The following is a 7,090-nucleotide window of genomic DNA, read 5'->3' as shown; positions in this document are numbered from 1 at the left end:
TCCCACCTGCCACACTCCCCCACTCCATCCCGGTGGGTTTCGGACGTTAATTTTCCCATCATTTCCACTTCCGAGCGTCGAAATCTCCAGCCCCATCCCAATGTTTTCGCGATGAATAACCTAAAAGTCACGATTTTTTGCTTAATTTTTTATATCAATTGGCAGTGAAAATAAGTCTTTCAGAATGAAACACAACTTTTTGGCCTGCGTTTCGGTATATTTTATACCCCTTGGGGGCTTTTCTTGCAATGAACATGGTATGTTATTTGCAAAAAAAAAGCCTTGAAGAAGGTATTGAAATATACCAAAACGTCGGCCAAAAATTTTACATTTCATTCTTAAAGGCCTACATTCCGGGACGATAGTCAACGCCAAAAATTAATGTCGAGAGTAAAAAAAAACCTAATTAAAATAGGACCATTGGCTAGTTTATAAATTATTTTTGAAAGCCCATTCATCCCAGGATCTTTTAAAATTGAAAAATGCATTAAACTAATCCAAATGCTCAAATGATGTCATTACAAAATACATTTGAGGTAAAATTGGAGATATATTAAAATGTCAAATTTCTCCATGCAGTTTTCGCAACGCCAGATTGCAGTACTATTCATGGTTTTCGGGTCACCTGCGTATTAGTGGTAGAACTTCGGTGCAGCAAACTAGAAATATCGTCGGACGTCGAAGTTGTTCTTCGAACTTGTAGAGCAACCGCAGCTAACAACATCAAAAATTGCCAGGAGGAGAACCTGAGTATCCTTCCACAAAGCACGAAAGACTTCTTCATATTATGAGGTCATAAGAAATCCAGATTAATGGAGCACTTCAATGTCCGACAATTCCAAAGAAAAATAATTTGCCGTAAATGGGATCTCCCGAATCCGCACCAGGTATTTAACTACTAGAACTACCAAGGCATATCAATCTCCTCCGGAGTTATACTGGCATTAATGTACTAGGTGGTTTATGCTTCCAGACCCACAAATATGCAAAAACTTGCACTAACAAACTGTCTTGTAGCACATACAGTACTTTACTCAACAAAAACTTAGCACCTCAGTGGTTCTCTTGGTAGATGGAATTCTGAACCAAGCCAATGGGCAATTATTTCGCATCTAATCCATCCTCATAACGTCAAAGGATTTAGACGTCCAATATATCCTGGAATTAAGCCATCGCGATCCTACATTGGCATACAATGAGAGATTGCTATTTGAGCTTGTGTTAAGAATAATGATAAACAAGTACGCCAATGTCTTGGCGGATGTGAACATTTGATTTCTCGAAAGCAAAGCATCACCTGCAAAATGTGGACACCCAAGAATGTAAAATATAAGAAATATTACACCAGAAAAAATAATTTCCGTTGAAGGAACTTCGAGAACTGGGAAAGGGCATAGAAGTAATGCTTGTCGTTTGACGCGCAGAATCCCTTGTCGCGGTTACACAAGTGAAGAGGCATGCGGAAATCTCTTCAGCATGTGATGCATAATTGCAAGTTGGTACGCTCTCCCTGTTGAAAGAGGAGGATCAATGCCCGTTTACGATTACCGCGAAGAGCCCGTGAAAGGGGAGATGGCGGATTATTATCTTCCACTTAAGCTCTGATCCTTGAATACCACAGATTTAAAGCTGCGGATACCTTCAGCCGTCAAGACGAAGGATTAGAGGTTAAGAAGATACCCAATACCGAAACATAAAAATACTTTACAAGGCACAAGGTACACATCTTTTTTATTCATCGAATTATTCAGATTGTAAGACGGCATGATTATTGTAACTTGACCTTTCATTTTTTCGTAGTGAAAAAGTTACATTATCCTCATAAGACATGGATTTCGGCAACGGAGTACCACAATAGAAAGATTAATTAGGCACAGTGTAAAAATCATAAAAAGTATTTATTAAATAAGGATAAAGGAAAGGACGCAGGAGATTAACTGAAAATAAAAGGATCAAAACAATTCGAAAATTGATATTTTGCATTGCATCCCCTATTGATGTAATACACGACAAAATCCTTAAAAAATCCCCTCCATAGGGTATAATGATTAAAAAGTGGAGATGCCGGGGATGGAACCCGGGACCTTTCACATGCAAAGCGAACGCTCTACCACTGAGCTACATCCCCTATTGATTCAAACAGCAGTTATTTAATTTCCAATCCATCCTCATAACGTCAGAGGATTAAGAAAGCCTACATTTTCTGGAGTGATGCCTATCGTGATCCTACATTGGTATACAATGAGGAACTACTATTAGAGCCAGTGTTATAAAAATAAACAAGTACTTTGACGCCTTAACGGGTGTTATCATTTAATTTCCCGAAGGCAAAACAGCAACTAAGGCGAAGATCATTACCTATCTGAAAAAATAATAATTCGCTTGTATTAAATTATTTTCCTTTGAATTTTGCGAAAGTTCTCGTGAAACTTGCTACGTGAAATAAAATGGACTAAAAAACACCTTAACTTAAAATAGTAACTCCCACCCCACTGAAATGGGTAATAGCTTTCATGAGCTCATTTCAGACAGGTGAAATCAATTTGTTCCTTCATCGGAAATCTTGTGTGCTCAATAATTTACTTAAATACCACCGTTCTGTGCACCTTTGGTAGGTCCCTGGCCACACATGCGTAAACTCCACGGTTGGAATGGCATGCGTGTTTGGTAACCGTATCCGCGGACGAGGGAGAATACATCGTACGTAACATGCGGTTTGAGGGACGCGACACCTGTGTACGACGCGACCAGCAGCTGTACCTGACCGAAGCCCTCACACCAGAGGACAGATCTCTCCGTGACGGGTCGTGACCATCCGAAGCATGACACGCGGGTAGCCCATCCGACGACCCATGCGGTCAAGCTATTGGAGGGGAATAGTCTCTTCGGCTCTCAGTGGGATCGAACCTGTGGACCACCCAGCAGAAATCTGGCACCGACGGTAGCACTTATAGCTGGAGGCTGAAGGCTTCCCCGTAATTTTAAGAGACTAAAACGACAGCGATAGGAGTTAGAAATAAAATGGTTGACTTTCCAGTTAGCACATTATAAGCCATTGAGATAAGGTGAAAGGAAGAAATACGGAAGGCACTTATCAAGTAAGCTTGTTATGGGTTTTTTACGGCCAGGGGCCGTATTCTGTATTTCGTCGGTACCGCACCGGTCGGTTTCCCTTCCCAGCCCACCGACGTGACAGAAAATGATAATATTGCGGCAAACCTCATACTTATTAACAAATATCTTCTTTTATCGTCAAGAGAATCAATGGCTGACCATAAAATGAAATATAGTTGCCTGTTACAAATGAAAGAAACTGATACCGTTGTGACAAACTTCATACTTAATAAAAAGATCTTATTTCTATGCCGAGAGAAACGCCAAATGATGATTGAGTGAAATAATTGTTGCCTATTCAGAGTGAGATCAAGTGATAACATTGCGGCAAAACTCATATTTAATCAAAAATATATTTTTTATGTCAAAGGAGCAAATAAATGATGATAGAGAGAAATGAAGCCTATTAAAAGCGAGTGAAAGTGGCAACATAAATGAGAGAAAGTCATTATATGTTAGCAAACCTCATGTTTATTAACCAATATCTTATATTTCTGTCAAGATAATCAATATATATGATGACACAGTGAATTATAGAGGCGTATTCGAAGGGGCAGAAAAAGATAACATTGCAGAAAACCTCATCATTTACTCGGTGATGAGGTAAAAACAAAATAAAACGTCCAATGCGCACCGGGGAGTTCATGAAACCCACTAGTCGGTGGCCGTACCGACACCTTTTTGCTGTCGGTACGGCTACCGACGATCTCTCGCCCTCACGTCGGTGCCGCACCGATCGGGTTCGTACAGAATCGCACGACTTCTTACCGGGAGTCGGTGTGACGCCGCACCCGACGAATCGGTGCCGCACCGATCGGTTTGGAGTTACAGAATACGGCCCCAGGACGACAAACATCCAGAGTAATGACAAAATGGTTGCCAAACTTTCAGCACTTCCGTAGAAGTTGTTTTTATGCCATCGATTTAGAGTTTTCATCACGGGATTTATGTATAAGAATAATTTTTCCATTCTTGACAATTCTATAATATGAGTAGAAATAACATCATACGGCGATAATTTGAAAATCATTCACATTCATGAACTGATGGCGAAACGACGGTCGTAAGAAAAACACATAATTTCTCACGAATAGCGACGTAGGATAATATAAAAATGCCGGGAGGAATCTCTAATATACATATTGTACTCATCGCATTATCAGGCCATAATTTAAAATTCATTGTGTGGACCTTGAATAATTTCAGTTTTTCATGCACATACCAGCAAAGTTTTTTCTACATAATTGGATTTTAAAGTGGTAACTACGACCCCGGCACACATCAGTTGCCGCGTTGAAGTAGTTAGCGCACAGAATTGCAGATACGTAGGTCATACGTTCGGATCTCCCTAATTATATATATTTTTTCTTTCCGCCGCAAGGATAAAGTACTTGTATTATGCTTTATATCTTCACCAGCCGGTCGCTTGCAGTTGTTATTTTTTTTCTATTTACGGGAAAATCTGTTATCAGTTGTTAACCTCTCATAAAGACTCGCCGAATTTCACCGGTAGGCTTTGAATTCATGTCGGGATGAGCCGCGTAGAATGTGTAGTATGCTGCTCAGCCGCCTTTGGCGCTCCACGACTTACGTTGCCTGAAGATATTTGACGGCATTTCTTACCTATTCTTCCCTAGAATCTTACCTTTGCCTGATATAAGCCCCTTAGCTAACGGTAGGCTGCTTATCAATTTTTTCCGTAAGAAAACCATGAGAAAGGTATAACCGTTGCTACCCCTGATAATACGAAACAACACGTATCTCAAAAATAGGAAATATTCAGGAGAGCAAAAGAAACGATTTGTATTTTTAATTGTTCATTGAAATTTAAAACCAAGAAATCATAAAACTGAAAATTATTAATACACTTGCAAACTAAGAGTTTATTTCTGCTAGAGTTATATTTTTTAAACGTCATTTCACTTTGATGTGTCCATGCTTCTGGGTTTCACCGCGTGGATTTTCTTTACGACGATAGTTTCTCCGGTATTCCACCCGGCGTCTTCAGGTCGATGTCGGGATTCAATTTTTGGATTTTATTTTGAATACTACGCATCAACGTCATTTCACTTTGTTTAAAATACCTGTCTCAAACCGGCCAAATTTTGAGATACGTGTTGTTAGTCCTCAGCCATCAATTTACTATGTGAATCTCAGCATGAATGAATGCCATAGATGGATGTACTCACCTTCGTGTGAATATGAACGAGCGTATGGACCATTGCGGGAGATGGGGGAATGATAGAATAATTGAAAATTTATATTGATGCTATTTATTTAAAACACTCATGTATAATTTATTGCATTATTATTTTTTACTGACATACATTTTGTGAAGATAAAATGGATTGACCGTGTGAGTAACCATGAAGTGCTAAGGAGAGTAGGAGAAAAGAGAAGCCTCCTAAAAACATTAAGCAGAAGAAGGGACAACTTAGTTGGCCACATTTTGAGGCACGATGGTCTGATGAAGACAATCGTTGAAGGACAAGTGGAAGGGAAAAAGGGCAAGGGACGGCCCCGAATGAGTTATATTGGACAGGTTATAAAGGATGTAAAAGAGAATAAATATGTAGCTATGAAGAGATTAGCGGATAGGAGAGAGAAATGGAGAGCTGCGTCAAACCAATCTTAGGATTGTCGACTAATGATGATGATACATTTTGTTATTTGATGATGGCTCAATTCTGGTCCTTTGACCCTGGAGACCATCTAGAGCTCCTTCTCTTTGTTATTTTTGTATTCAGATGTAAAAACAAGATGTAGGAGTAAATAAACTATTATTATTATACCATAACTTGTGATGCACCTGTCAATCAAATATAGTAATTTTTATGTTCAGACACGTGGCGGAAAACGTAGACTGAATCATAACGGGACCTCCCATCGGTTATGATATAAGAATCCTTTCAACCGAGGCCCACTCATTTGTATGTGAGAGCGTGGGCGGACGCAGTTTGCATGTTCGCTACCGGAGCAAAGCGTGTGGAACACTTGGGTTTGTCCACGGGTGCAGGTGTGTGGGGTGGGCGGGAGTGGGTGGCGGGACAATGACAATCGGGAGACCAATGGGGGCTCGATTTTAAACTGCCTCGCCAGCTCCATTCCATCGCGCGCCTCGTAACATTCCACCGAAGAGGTATTCATAGTGAGTCACCATTACTCGGGATTTCTATAGGAGTAAACACATGTGCGAAGCATGCGGGAAAGCCTAAATTAAACTGGGATTTGTAAAAGAATGTCCGGTGAATTCCAGTGGCGTAGCCAGTGGGGTGTGGGGGCCCGGACCCCCACGATATCAGTGGCGGATCCAGGATAGGAACAAGGGGGGGGATAATTGGGGGTTAAAATTCCAGTAGTAGTGGGGATCGGAAAAAATTACCATTCTATCTAGTGTAAATAGGATACCCAAAGAGGGGGCTATAGACACCTTAATCCCCCCCATAGATCCACCACTGCCCGATGCATAAAAACGCAATCACTTTGCTTCCTAAAGGAAAACGAAATATCGAAAAAATCATGACTTTACAAAAGATTTCTTAAACAAATCAAATTTTTTCGAATTTGAAAAGTGTTAAATTAGTTTAATACCATTACTTAGTCCATGTTTTCAAAAGTTTTCCCCCCTGGTTTTGGAACCCCTCCTCCCCCAGAACGAAATTTCCGACTACGCCACTGGTGAATGACATAGAAGGGTGAAAGAGAGAAGCTATCTGACTATGGTAAGGCCTCACTTGGAGTGTACTGCAAGTGTATATGACCCTTATGAAGTATGATAGTTGAACGCAATGGAGTACACCGCAGGGCGGCCAGAAGTGCAGCGTTTGTTAAAGCCTGAATCACACGATCATTTTTTTTCGTCGCGAAAGTGATCACTATCGCGAGCACTGCGCAAAATGATCGTCGGCGGCAATTGTTTTTCGCGATGGCGATCGCGATGTGGATTCCCATCGCTATTTTTCATCACTCGTCCGGT

The 7,090-nt window shown here is 40.7% G+C and overlaps 1 non-coding gene across 1 annotated transcript; it reads right to left on the bottom strand.

The window, feature by feature from the left end:
* Window positions 1-2,056: 2,056 nt before the first annotated feature.
* Window positions 2,057-2,128, bottom strand: Trnaa-ugc. Its single transcript has one exon. It is a non-coding gene; the product is annotated as a tRNA-Ala (tRNA).
* Window positions 2,129-7,090: the final 4,962 nt, after the last annotated feature.

This window comes from Ischnura elegans, chromosome 8, assembly GCF_921293095.1.
Source record: "Ischnura elegans chromosome 8, ioIscEleg1.1, whole genome shotgun sequence".
Lineage (NCBI taxonomy): Eukaryota > Metazoa > Arthropoda > Insecta > Odonata > Coenagrionidae > Ischnura > Ischnura elegans.
The sequence above is the reverse complement of the archived record's forward strand: the minus strand, read 5'-3'. Positions and strand labels throughout refer to the sequence as shown.